Consider the following 13,871-nt stretch of genomic DNA (forward strand, 5'->3'; position numbering starts at 1 on the left):
CTGGTAAAGCACTGGAATAATAAAATATGACGGATTTGACTTTTCAAACTTTTAGCTGCTGATTCAAGGAGATAAAATGACACCATTTCACCAGAAATATTCTATTGTCCTCACATATAAAAAAAAAAAACAAAGACTTTAATTTAAGCATTCCCCATGTTACTCTACTGAAGCTTATAAAAGTCAAACCACCCATGAAAATATTTGATTATGCAGGTAGTGGCAATGGACGTGATGCTGAGTTTAGTCTTTGTCGGGCTGTGCCCCTCTGGATTGGCTGGATTTTGACCAGGCAGTACAGGAGCAGGACACGGTGGTGCTACATTGATTTAGCATTTAAGATGAAGGTATGAGTGATCTCTGGCTCTTTCCAGTGAAAGGCCTTATATTGCTGGCAGTGGTACTGGTGTTAGTGGGAGCCCTGAATCTGGGAATGAGGTCATGGCACAGGGACTTCAGCTTTCCCTCTCAGCTCTGTCAGGCCATGAGGCTCCCTCACATCTGTGTGCTGTCTGACCCAGCGGCAAGCAGCTGCTCCCTCTCATTCTACCCCCTAATGGATGGATCCATTTCCCTCTGACCTCATCCTCTCTCCACAACAACATCCCTCCATTGCTCTATGTTGATACCCCTCCATGCAGACAAAGCCCCCCCATCCCCCTTTTTCCACGTCTGAAGCGCTGAGCAGGCACAGCTCGGCCTACAGTGGAAACACTTTAGACTAAAGCCAACACATTACAGTGTAATTATTTAAGTGTATCACGACAAAACGTATTGAGTACTTAGAGGAAAGATTAGAGCAGAAGTAGTACTCTGTGTTTAACAGAGAGTCAGAAATAAATCATGTACGTTTTGTAGTATGTTGATAACATGTTGCATGGAAATGAAACAGGTCTTTACAGCTGCCAGCTATATAAAAAGATTGTTTTAAGGATGGGTGACTATAATGTAGTTGTGGCACTGTATTTCAAGTCTATAGAACAATCAAGACTGCTTTTAAAAAAGAACTTCAGGCTCATTCAGCACATTCTTTTCAAATATAAACACAATATTGAATTGAAAGGACTGTATGCATTATCTATCAAATAACAGTTGCTCTTGATAAAACTCTAAACTCTTGCTTGTAATTACAATGTAAACAAGGTGCAGGATATAGTAAAATATTTATTTTTTTATTTCCCATGTATACAGTAAACATATTTACCCGTTGTTCTTCGCGCTGTAATCTCATGAGCATGACCGAAAAAAAAAGTTGAATAATTGCCTTGCACCACCAATTTATCTGTTAAACACAAATTTCTTTCGTGCAAATGGTGTGTGGTTTTTAGGATCAACCACATAAACGAACATTGCCATGCTTTATTTGTAGATCACATACGTAGATTTGTTTTGCTTTACAATAAAAGCAAAAAACATGCAGACATGCTTACACACACATCCCCTTCCTTCGTTTTCCCCCCTGGATTTCTAGTTCTGTTTGTGTTCATTTTCTTCCAAATTACTGTGTTTTTTCCACTACTCTCTCTGCTAAAGTAAGAAACATTGAAAGACATATCACCTTCTGATGTCTCCACAGTTCAATCTATTAACACCACGATTGCAAAGCTGTGATTATTTTCACTTGCAGTGTCTGGTTGAGCTTACGTGTGTGTGTACGCAGAGCATCACTGTGCAACATTTATCTTGATTTCACCCTACTGAAAGAAGAAAGAAATGGCAGGAGAAGAAAAAGGAGCTATATTCTCACAGAGATCTCCACCTGTGTACAGTATGCTGCTGAGTACACAGGAGCTGTTGTCACGAGGGGGAAGACAGCTTGTAGTTTGCTCTCATGAATTGAATTTCAAGTTCTCTTTGCTCTTTTGGTTTTTGCCACAGAAGGCAAAGCAAGCTATCAACACGCCCTCCCATTGTGGCTCCTCCAAGGCGTGATGGATAGAATCAATAATGCCTCAGTCTATCCCAGATATTTGTCTTGAACACTAGCACAGGACTGCTGTGTTTGAAGCTCTGTCGGAGCAGCACGCTCTGACTATTTATAGGCTTGAAGGCATTTTCAGCAAGCCCGTCTCCTCTCAACTCATCACAGACTTGCTGAGATGCAGATTGAGGAGCTGCTTTTTTATTCCACAGCTTCTGTGTTTATTACTGAGTGGCTCCAATCCATGACTCCCATTGGTTAGCCGCAGCTCTCAGACCTGTCAGTCAACAAATGTGGCTGGTTGGCCATGGCTGATGATCAACAGCTTTAGGTATAGACCAAAACATATGAAATAGAGGAAAAGGAAGATGAGAAAAAAAGCATAGGATTGAAAGATGGAGTGAAGTGGAGTCAATGATAATCTCCTGTGCAGATGGAGAGAACCAAGAAAAAGAGAAAATAGGAGGTATTATGGTACTTGTGGTAATTTGGGGTTGAAGATCTTGAATGCGTTTCCGTGATGCAATTCCTGGAATACTTGTGTGTGCGATTGTATGTGTTTGGAGGGTGGGGGTAGGGGGCAAGCAAAAAAGGCCAAAATAAGTAAAGCAGCATACGTTTGGTTGCTGAGCAACGGGACTTCAAGCAACAGTAGTACTGAGTTATGAAGAATCGTGGCGCATGACTGGAAGTCCCAGATCCGATTTCAGTATAATGTTGAGGTGAGGTGGGTGGGTTGGTGGGGCAGAGAGATGCCTCAGCCTGTCCGGATTTGTCAGGGCCACTGAACACTGACACCAGGCACTACAGATTTTCTCTGACGGCTTGACCTTTGCATATTAGATGAGGTTTGGGGTCTAATAATTTTGGTGTACATCAAAGTCATTTACACATGTTGTAATTTGATGATTTATTTATTTTTTTGTCCTTTCGGCTTATTATCCCGTGAGTTCAGGGTCGCCACAGCATATCATTGTCCGCATGTTGATTTGGCACCGTTTTTTCGGCCGGATGCCTTTCATGACGTTCATATTGCATGTTTGTCAGACAATTTATAGACTGAGAGTTATAACAGGATGAATAAAGGAGTCAGCCCCCAGATCCTTTACGAAAGTGAAATCAATATACACTTGTATTAATATTTACAAATTCATCATTCAAAATGCAGAAAAGTGCTTTAGTTATACTTCCTAAACCACAGCTACCACTGTGTGACTCAATCCTGTCCACATGCCGACTTGTCTTTGGGCAAGACATGGACTCCAAGTTCCTCTCAGTGGGTCCGGCCAGTGCCTTGCATAGCTCTTCTGTCATTGTTGTGTGACTGTGCGTTTGAATGGTTGAATGAGAAGCAGCAAAGAAAAGTGCTTTGTACAATAAATAGAAATGATACGTGTGATAAAATATATATATGAGTATATCAGTTTAAAATGCAATAGGAATCTACCTTTACTTTACCAATGCACATTTAAGTTTGATTATTTGTCCATTAATGATTTGAAACAGGTCAATGTTGTATGTGGGAGGTAAACGCTAATTAAGAATAAAACACAGCACCTTTGTTCATTTTAATAAAGGAGTGTCTTACCCTACCAACTTATATCAGACTTTGATTGGACAGATAGGTCTTAGTGTTTTGTCAACAATAAAAAATATATATTTATTTGATAATTATTAAAGAAAATCACCACTGGTGTATTATGTTACATACTATGTTAAATATTGCCTTTCTCCCAAGAGCTGAGCTTCAGTATTAAGTACTGAACAGTGCTCACAGTTCCTGCTGCTGGCTGCTACTGTTGTAGCCTGAGGCCAACTGGTTTCAACCAGGCAGCAGCACTTTTGGCACTGAGTGGGCAGAGGGTTCCCTTGAATGTACAGCTGAAAAGCACTTCCTCAGAAAAGCCTCCAAATAAGAGGTTGAGCCTGCAAAACACATTGTGTCCTCCTATGCTGATTACAGTGAACATGCAAACCAGATGGAAGGCATGTCGTACTGCACGTTCAGTGCATCTGTTTGGTTTTCATCCTCAGCGGTGGAATTTAACCTGTAATGTGTTTTTTTTTTTTTTTCCTTTTGACCAAGCCTCCAATTGATAGTCTCTCACAGAACAGCAACAAAGAACCAAATGTCTGCTGCTTGTTAGTATGTTGCTCAACGGTGCTTAATAATTATGAGGTTTGAAATCCACCTGTGTGCATTCTCTGTTTGCTCAGATGTGTATGTTTACTTACAGCTTGTAACTGTGTACAGTGGAGTATACGTGTGACTGTGTGCATTTGTGCGTCTATGGTTGTGTATCCTGCAGTTTGGACATTTACAGGAATTTTGTTTATTCTTATTGGCCGATATTAATCGAAATGTTCAGTGTTGTTTTGTAATAAGGTTTTTTCTAAGAAATTTAGATTCTATCTGTGCCTTTATTAAACTAAAACCCGAGATATTTAGTAAGAACTGTATTAACAAATAAAGGTCTTTTTTCATTTTCTAAACTAGGTAAAAAAGGTGTGTGTTTTGTTAGCTGTGTTGCAGTTCTTCTGTAAGTAGTAGTGGATTTTGACACAAATTTCCTTAACATGATCATACTGGGAGTTGAGAAGATCCATTTCTGTGTTTTGGCTGAAGCTGGATCCAGCAATCATGATGGCTTAACTTAGCAAAATGACTGGAACCATGGATAAACTGCCCATTGAAGTTCTCAGGCCAAGAAACTGTCCCACACATAAACCCCTGCAAAACCACACCATACCATTTTTATACACTACTTTGATTTGTGTACAGATTAATCAGAACAGATAAAAAGTGAGAAGTTGTCAGACATTTAATTACAGTGATGTAAAACAATTAAAAGCAGAAAATTCACTGGCAGTAATAATTAGCACACAATACAAGGGAAACAGGACTGTGACATAAGATTTGTGGAGCAGTGATTTTACCTTAGGTTCATCTAGTATGTTAAATAAACACATTTTTTTTATTAAGTAAGAATTGTTATGAGGTTGGAAAAGGGATGAGTGTGATGAGTTGTATGAGGAGGTAAATGAGTCTTTATTTAGATACACGATTTATAGTAATGTTCCCTTGTCAAAGGTTTTCTATTAACTAATTTCACATTTTTACAGTGCTTTGCAAAACTATTCATACCCTTTGAAATGGCTCACATTTTGTCCCATTACAACCACAAATGTAAATGTATTTTATTGAGATTTTATGTCATAGACCACACAAAGTGGTACATAATTGTGAAGTGAACGGAAAATGATCAATGATTTTCAAAATATTTTACAAATATACAGTATATCTGAAAAGACTGCCCTATATTTGACTTCATCCATCTTCCCATCAACTCTGACCATCTTCCCTGTCCCTGCTAAAGAAAAGCATCTCCACAACATAAAGCTGCCACCACCATGTTTCACGGTGGGGATGGTGTGTTTAGGGTGATGTGCAGTCTTTTTTGCTACACATAGCGTTTTGCATGTAGGCCAAAAAGATTTGGTCTCATCTGATCAGAGCACCTTCTTCCACGTGTTCCCCACATGGCTTGTAGGCAATTCTTATGGCTTTCTTTCAACAATGGCTTGTTGCCACTGTTACATAAAGGCCAGATTTGTGGAGTGTACGACTAATAGTTGTCCTGTGGACAGATTCTCCCACCTGAGCTGTGGATCTCTGCAGCTCCTCCAGAGTTACCATGGGCCTCTTGGGGCTGCTTCTCTGATTAATGCTCTGCTTGCCTGGCATGTCAGGTTTAGTGGACGGCCATGTCTTGGTACGTTTCCAACAGTGCCAATCTCTTTCCATTTTCCATATATATATATATATATATATATATATATATAAAAATTTAAAACCAATTATCATTTTCCTTTCACTTCAGAATTATGTACCACTTTTATGAATTGTAAATTGTGTTGGTCTATCACATAAAATCAATTTACGTTGGATGTAACACGACAAAATGTGAAACATTTCGGAGTATGAATACTTGCACGGTACACCAGTCTTGTTATTATGAGATATCTACACAGCAGAGTATCACCCCGTGATATACACAACACCCAGATGTAAACGTTTAACATGAGTTGCAATAATGTAAAAAAAATGAGAAATGACATAAATATCTTGTTATAGCAGATATTTCAAGGTGGCAGCAACAAACTGCTTTTGTAATTTGTTATCAATTCATACATTTGTGTTCTGTTAATTTCTTTCTTTCAAAGCAAACAACAGCTGGGATATTAAGTAAACAGAATCCTTATTTTATTATGTTTGCCATCATTCTACCTAAAATATACATTATTTTCCTACACTACAAATGTGTATGTATGTGCTGTATTCTCTTTGTGTGTCTTTTAAATGTGAAGGTTACTGTGTGCACTTGGAGTGTGGAAGACAGAAGACTGTTTCATTACAAAATGAGGTTTGAAGACAAATAACAGTTCCTTCCATTTTAGAGTTTGTGGGCGTCTGGACGATGTCAATGTTATGCAGCAGACTCAACACTCGCTGTGCTGACAGCATGAGGCCTTGTCTGATAAGACAAGCCTGCTGCTTGCCTGGTGCGATCCTGTGCTGCTCCTTTGACACCTGCTGCAGTACTTACTCTTTAAATGTATCGAAAGTCTTAGAGAGATTTTATCTGACTAACGTATTCAGGTTTAAATGCAAACATGTGGTATGGCATGGACCCACCGGAGCTGTGCTCATGAGTTTTAGAAACACTAAAGAGTTCAGAATCAAAGATCATTGAATTCTGTCAATACAAAATAAAAAAAACTCACATCCTATATTGAAATTATCACCTGAAAGTCAGCACACAGCATTGTCAGGAGTAACTCCCTGAATCTCATCACTTGTTATTTGTCCAACAGAACACTCACGTTTCAGAGTTTCCCTCTCATGTTCTCACTATCAGCGCTTCATCTGGAAAGACTACCTGTCAAAAGCCTCGATTTCATCCATGACTGAGTTTGTCAGCCTGTAGTAAGAAGACAGATTAATCTACTGTTTATTTAGCTTGCCAGGACAATCTGTCTCTAGCTCAGCCGAGAGTGATATTGGATCCTTTCTTTTTAACATACCAGTAATGTCACACCGAAACTTTCTTGTCAGGTGCCTTTGTGTCATTTTTCATTCATTCACAATGACTTGTAGTAGAACCTTCAACACCTTGTTGATCAGCATTACACAAAGCCACACAGGACAAAGGTCAATGAAGGAGGTACTGACACATGGCACTGATATTGATCATACTATTTATTACTTCTTTTTGGCTCTTATTTCCAAATGGATGATTTTAACATAAACCAGTGTGCACAATGTCATATAGAAGGCCCTTAAAATTTTCATTCAAAACTCGACTCTCATAGAATCCATGTTCATTATCTTAGCAAAGTATCTATAAAAATTTTCAAAGCGCCACTGTGCGAAATGAGCTGATTTGAGTGTTATCATGCCTTTAAATTGTAAGTCCATAGTTATGGTTTTTTAGATCGCCTACTACCTACTGGCATAGTTAGCATTAGCAAGACAAGTTGGAAACTGGCGACATCTACTGACCATAGTAAACATCACAGGCCCCAGAGTTGGTCTTTTTAGGAGAGTTTTTCGTGTTTGATATTGTTAGTAAGTGTTTCTGTATTGTAACTTAACCTTCTCGTTTCTGTGCCCAAAATTGAAAAGTTGTCTTTTTGTCCCCAACACAATTAACATTACAGTGCATATTTTCACATGCTGAGCCTGCTAACATGCGGAGCGGGTATCTCCTGGTTCATAACTTTGGTGCTATAAACAACACATAACGGCCTTTAAATGGCATTATAACTTCAGAAGCGGATGCCAAAATGTTCATATGAAGATGAATTTATTCTGAACTAAAGATGCCATTGAGTCTTGTTATGGAACATGCACTACCTAATATTTTTGAGTCTGATCAACATTCTACTTTTTAGATCCCTCGCATAAAATTTATTGAAGTGCAATATTAACACATCCAGTGATTTTCCTTCCGGACAAAACGTTAGAAAAATTGTTTAGCATGAAATAAAATACACTTCCACATTAGATTTGAAAACTGGAGAAAGTCGATGGAAAACAAGTTCAGAGCGAGTGTGAATTAAATATAAAAACCGGTTTTACTCGTCTTAAATCAGGGTCGGTTCCTGGTCAGACTGCAAAACCCAGAGGCCATAATAGCAGGATTGGAAATTAGTTGTATGCTTTGGTGTAGATGGTGTAGATTGTATAAATGCACATGCAGCACCTGTACAAACAGCCCATAGCAGGACCAAGCTTCCAGCAGCAAGCTATACAGTAAATATATACAGATAGTGTCTTTAATCTTTAACTTGGAGCACAGTCTAACTTTGTTAGGCACATGATCTGTTTATCAAAGCTGTAATTAGAGTTTACTCTGATGCTAAAGCGTAGCATTGGCATGGACACATCTTGCTCTGTCAGGCTTTTCTGTTTTGTCTCAAAGGGTTTTGAATTCAATTTTGTGGCAAACAGTAGGCTTACCCACATGACTGTGATGATTATTCCGTTCCTTATAATTAAGCCGTGCTCAATTAAGGATGTGGTGGGTAACCAATTAACTGGTTTCTTTAGGACAACTGGGAGACTCACTTTGAGTGTATTCAAGCAAAAAGTTTATCCAAAGTTCAACCAACATATGGTCACTACCTGGCCTTCTCCATACGTATAAATTGTGCCAGCAACATGTGCCGAGCTTTTCTCTTGAAGGAAAACTCTTAACTGTTTTAAAGACCCAGACCTCGGCTGCCAACATTAACAAAGAGCTACGCCATGTTCCCTGACATTAGCCAAGCACCAGCTCTCCTCACTCCAGTGAGCAGCGATGTTAGAGAGCAGGAGGCTCAGGGCGCTGTCACTTTGAATGACTCCATGAATAGGCCCGGGCCTTTTACAGCACACTATTTGGCTATAAGCTGTTTTGACATGAGCCCTAATACCTCTCTTGCACTTGGCCAAAGGGTTTGGGTTCACAAGAGGGAGAACTGCAGTGTTTTGCAGCCTATAGCCTGCAGAGGCTAGAGTGGTGCTTTTCTGCCTGGCTGAGAGGGAAGGGCTGTGGCATGTGCCTCAAGTCTGGGTGGATGTCATTCACTGCTGCTCATCTCCCATCTCCCATCTCCCCCTGTCTGTTGTCTGACCAACTGTAACAAGCTTTGTAAGAAGAAAATGTTACATTTAAATGATGCCTTTTTATTAGAGACAATTATATAAAGGTAATGCGACTGATACACAGACCTGTGGTGAACTCTTGTCCAACACAGTGTGTTTGAAGCATGTGGTAAAGTACAGCTGTACAGATGGATTCTGTTAACCATCAGACCTCTCTGCTCTTCTGAAAGCAGGAGCTTTTACCGAGCCAAATACAATATTATCTAAGTCCTGGTGACTAACAGTGAGTTTTTTTCTCACAGAAACTCCAAAAATCCAGGCTTTTTTTTAAACTACAAGCTTGAAAGCGTATTTCGACATAAGTTTGCACTGCTAGAGGTATTGTCCTGATGACAGTAATAACTGTAGATGTAGTAGATCATAAAACCTGACCTATGTATAGATGTGTTGTACACAGATTTTGGTAACCCTTCAGATTACAGCCCGTCACTTACAGGGTAAGTCCAGTGAACTTATTGTGAACTTATTAGTTATAATGGTGTATCTCCACTGTACCTACGGATACATTTTTGTTGTTCCTTGAAAACCTTGGGGAACAACAGTGTAACAATATGAGAGTTAGAAAAATACCTACAGTATAAATAATTTGTAATTTAGGGCTACTTTTTAAATAATTACATCAAATGTGGAAATACTTACAGTGTAACTACGGTGTAACTACAGTTAAAAAGAGGGTATGGGGCTCCACACTAAATATATATGAATTATTGGGAAAATAAATGGCAATCATGCTTTTATTTTTATTGCCTCAAAGTATGGAAAAGCAATTTAAATCAGTTGAACTTTAGTTTTATAAACAATTTATTGATAAATAATTAAATATTACATGATGGGTGTTGGTTAGCACAGTATCATCTCTTTTCCTAAAAATAAATATATATCTAAGCCTCTTTGTTACCTGTTGTTATACAGTATATAACAAATGGGGGCTGTAATTTTAAGAGGAGACTCTTACCCTCTTTTCATCTGTAGTTACACCATAATGAAAGGAAAGGTGTTCAAGACGGTGGTGAGACCAGCGATGTTGTTCGGATTAGAGACAGTGGCACAGAAGAAAACACAGGAGGCAGAGCTGAAGGTAGCACATCTTAAGATGTTGAGGTTCTCTTTGGGACGAGGATGGACAGGATCAGGAATGAGGACATCAGAGGGACAGCTCATGTTAGATGTTTGGGAGATGTAATTATTGTAATAATTATTATAAGTACTCCTTAACTAAGAAATACTTACACTCTAGGTATTTTCCTTATTCACATCTTGTTACCCAGTTATTTCCCAAGTTTCCTTATTGTTATCAAAAAACAACAAATATATATCCGTAGGTACTGTGGACGTGCACCATTGTTACACAGTAAGTTCACTGTACTTTAATCTAAGGCATTCCTCAAGAATGTAGTAGCTACATTTACATCCAGAACCAACTGTACAATAATTTTAAACAAACAAACCTTAGGCTGATGATGTGTGTTTTGTTTAGTTTTGTTTTTTCAATTTGAGAAAAAATAATTTTCCTAATTTTGCTTCTTCAGATATAGCCAAAAAACAAAACCCTCTGAGAAATTATGCCTCCAACTAATGGGCCCTTTGCCCCTTTGGTGATGTTAGCTCCCTGGCTGCTGTTCCTGGCCACCACCTCAGCCGCTTGGCAGCCAACTGTAATTTTTCCTGGACCATTTAATATCAGTTCAGCCTTTGGGGTTTACATGATCTAGGATGGTCATGTTTTGGTAAATTCCATCCTTTAAAAGATGCAACACAATTACTTTTATAAAAATAAAAATATTGATGAGCAGCTTTTATATATTGACCATGAAAATGCTTAATACTATATTAGATTAGATATACTCGTGTACAAATTAGCGATAATTTGATTTTAGCTGTACAGTATATGCTCAGGTCTATCTGGCAATTTTTTTCTTACAATTACTTATTTAAAGTGAGTTTCAGAAACCATTGCAATTTTATTTTACATTATAAGTAACTTTAAGAACCAACCATCTTTGGAGCTACTGTGTGTGTGTGTACTATGTGTTTAGTATGGATGTACACCAGCTCAAATTGTAAACTTATGAGAACATACAAATAATCTTGGTCCTGAAGAATAAGGGGAATGTGAGTAAATCCTTTGCGTTGATAAAGTGGACAGACCACAGGAAGCAAAGGTAACATTAACGCGGGTGAGCAGTGCTGGCAGATAAAGCTGCTTTGATCCAGCGTGCACACTGCAGACTGACTGTTTCTTGTTGTCTTACAGCAGACCACAGAAAGACCACTGCAGTCAGCTACCACGGTGAGTTATCCTCTCTGTCAAATGTGTTTCTGTTGACTTGCAGTTTGTTTATCTGTGGCTTTTCCCTTTGGAATTTGAGATGTGATCCTATCCTAACAGAAAAGAGCAACAAAGTGAGAAAGTGTTCAGGTTTCCTCTGTTTGATTCTTTGTGTGGATATCACACGTAAAGATCAAGAGAGAAAATATGATATTGTATATGCATCATAGTAATTTACATGACAGTGTATCTGAGTTGTTTTCATAATTTTTTGCATTTTAATGCTGAATTTAACCAATAAGTGACAGGGACTGTAAATGTGACTTGCATGTACATGTGGCAGATATTTTATGTTAATGTGGTTTTGACTAAATTCCTCTGAGATAGTGAACAAAAAACGCTTACTGGAAAACCTTTGTCTAAGTGTACATGCCCACATTAACTGTGCAGGGCCAGGCAGAGGATTTGAAACAGTCTGACGTTCATATTATTTGGACCTAAACTAAACCCAAACTGGGCTGTGCTGACTCACTGCTTTAAACTGTAACAGACAAATGATCAGCTAAACATTTTCCCTGTCTTTCCAAGAAAGCAGAAAATAACAGCTTTCACTCTTGGAGGACTCAGCTGTGTATTACTGCCATCTAATGGTCAGGGAGCTATGCAACATTGACTTCAAATGCTTCCACCTCAGTATGCTGTTAACTGTTTCATCTATTACATAAGCTACAGACGTCCAAATACTTATGTATCCCAGGGAAATTAAGCCCATTCTCCGCACAGCTCTCCAGAAGTGGTCTGTTACTGAAAACATTGTCTTTTATGAGGGAACCTGTGTGTTCCTAATGTTCTTTGTGCTCAAACACCTGCCCAGCCATGGATTTAAGAATTCAAATCATAAGCTGAATCAACCTCATCTGATCAGCCCCTCTTACCTCTTTTGTTTACTTGGCTTAAAGCCTGTAACTGCTTTGTGTATTAATCACATGTATCAAACCAAATAATGGCTGCAGCTGGCTCGTGCCTGTGTGTACAATGCAATAACTCATAAGAATTGCATCATCACAAAAGCAAAAGCACAAAAGACATGGCAAAGAGTATCGGTTTCACAAGCTCTGGTCAAATAATGTAAGAAAATATTGAGTGAGTGGCAGTGTGGGAGAAAAAACATACACTTAAAAGCAGCACTTTGATACAGTGTATCCACTGTCAGAACAATTCACCTGCCGTCGTCTCTCAGCGATGCCATTCACAGCCTGGCCATTTTTTTCTGCCTGTGCAATCATGTCATCACTTGACTATATTGATCAAACCTCAGGTGCAAAGTGGAGGCCCTCGCTGGACACCTTACCAAAGGTTTTTTTCAAGCATTTGAAAGCCTCTCCATTTCTTCAGTGATGTGAAGCTGCCTCTTTGGAGTCCAGTGTCGGTAAACACAAGGCTGAAAGCTGCCGCAAACTCCTTTAGAAAGCACCACAAAACATGCTTTAACTGTAGTTAGCTGGCTTTCAGTGCCATACAAACACAGAGCTAATGTGATCCCAGCTCACCCCAGTGCCCATGGTGGTCACACTAGTGTTGTCTGCTGACAGCTCCTGTTAAGACTCTATTGTGTGGACATGGCCGTAAAAGACAAGAGGGGAGGTGGTTAAAAGCACAAAGAGGACATGCAGTACACCCTCCTTTTTTCTTCTTTCTCTCATCATAGCTGCCTTTTCCTCCGGCTGCTGCTCTGTCGATCATCCTGAATGAATGGGGATCCCCAGGCCTCTCTTCAGCTTCTGAGGGTGGAGGGTCTTGGGGACTCTAGGGGGGGAGGGGTGGGGGGGAACTCCTGGACTGCCACAGACAGGTGCAGGCCAAGATATGAGAGGCTCATAATGGTGCTGACAGATAAGTTGCTCTCAGAGACTCTGGATAGAGCTCAGTAGCTTCCTTAGTCACTCCAGTATCACTCTACCTCTGGTCATTTGTCTCAGACTAACTGCTGGAGCAAAGGTGCTGTTGTGCCACGTTACTGTGCACATGTTCAACGCAAAGGAAGGAAAAATTACCATATAGTAATATAGTGATGTGAGTAAGTATAGTGATGTGTCTGTGTCTTCCTTCAGAGTATTATTCCCTTCACTCACATGTACAAACTTAACAGTGTGGAAACAATGACTTTAAACCACTGTGAGTTATGCTGCAGATTTTTTCACTCTTGTTTTCTTTAAATGGCTATTTTTCCCTCACTTACCATAACATTAAATTCAAAACTAAAGTGCAGCTGGTGGTTCCTGATGAAGTGCTTTTAAAAATTAGGTTTAGAAACATTTTAGCTTATTACTGTAGCATACAGTTTGCATCATGTGACCCTGACACATACACACCCTAAAAAGATCAGCGCAAATGCTCTAATTCGATTGTGTTGTCAGACAGGGCCATGTCTCCCAGAATCCCACAATGCACCATAAAAATGATCGGGTCAC

At 39.3% G+C, this 13,871-nt stretch overlaps 1 long non-coding RNA gene across 1 annotated transcript in view; it reads left to right on the plus strand.

Moving 5' to 3' along the window:
* The window catches only part of LOC137136179 (uncharacterized), a 78,164-nt gene extending 66,734 nt beyond the window's left edge, over positions 1-11,430 (plus strand). Inside the window, exon 3 of the long non-coding RNA XR_010915555.1 lies at positions 11,386-11,430. This is a non-coding gene — a long non-coding RNA (uncharacterized lncRNA). The remainder of the gene's footprint in view (positions 1-11,385) is intronic.
* Positions 11,431-13,871: the final 2,441 nt, after the last annotated feature.

Source organism: Channa argus, chromosome 11 (genome assembly GCF_033026475.1).
Source record: "Channa argus isolate prfri chromosome 11, Channa argus male v1.0, whole genome shotgun sequence".
NCBI classification, from domain to species: Eukaryota; Metazoa; Chordata; class Actinopteri; order Anabantiformes; family Channidae; genus Channa; species Channa argus.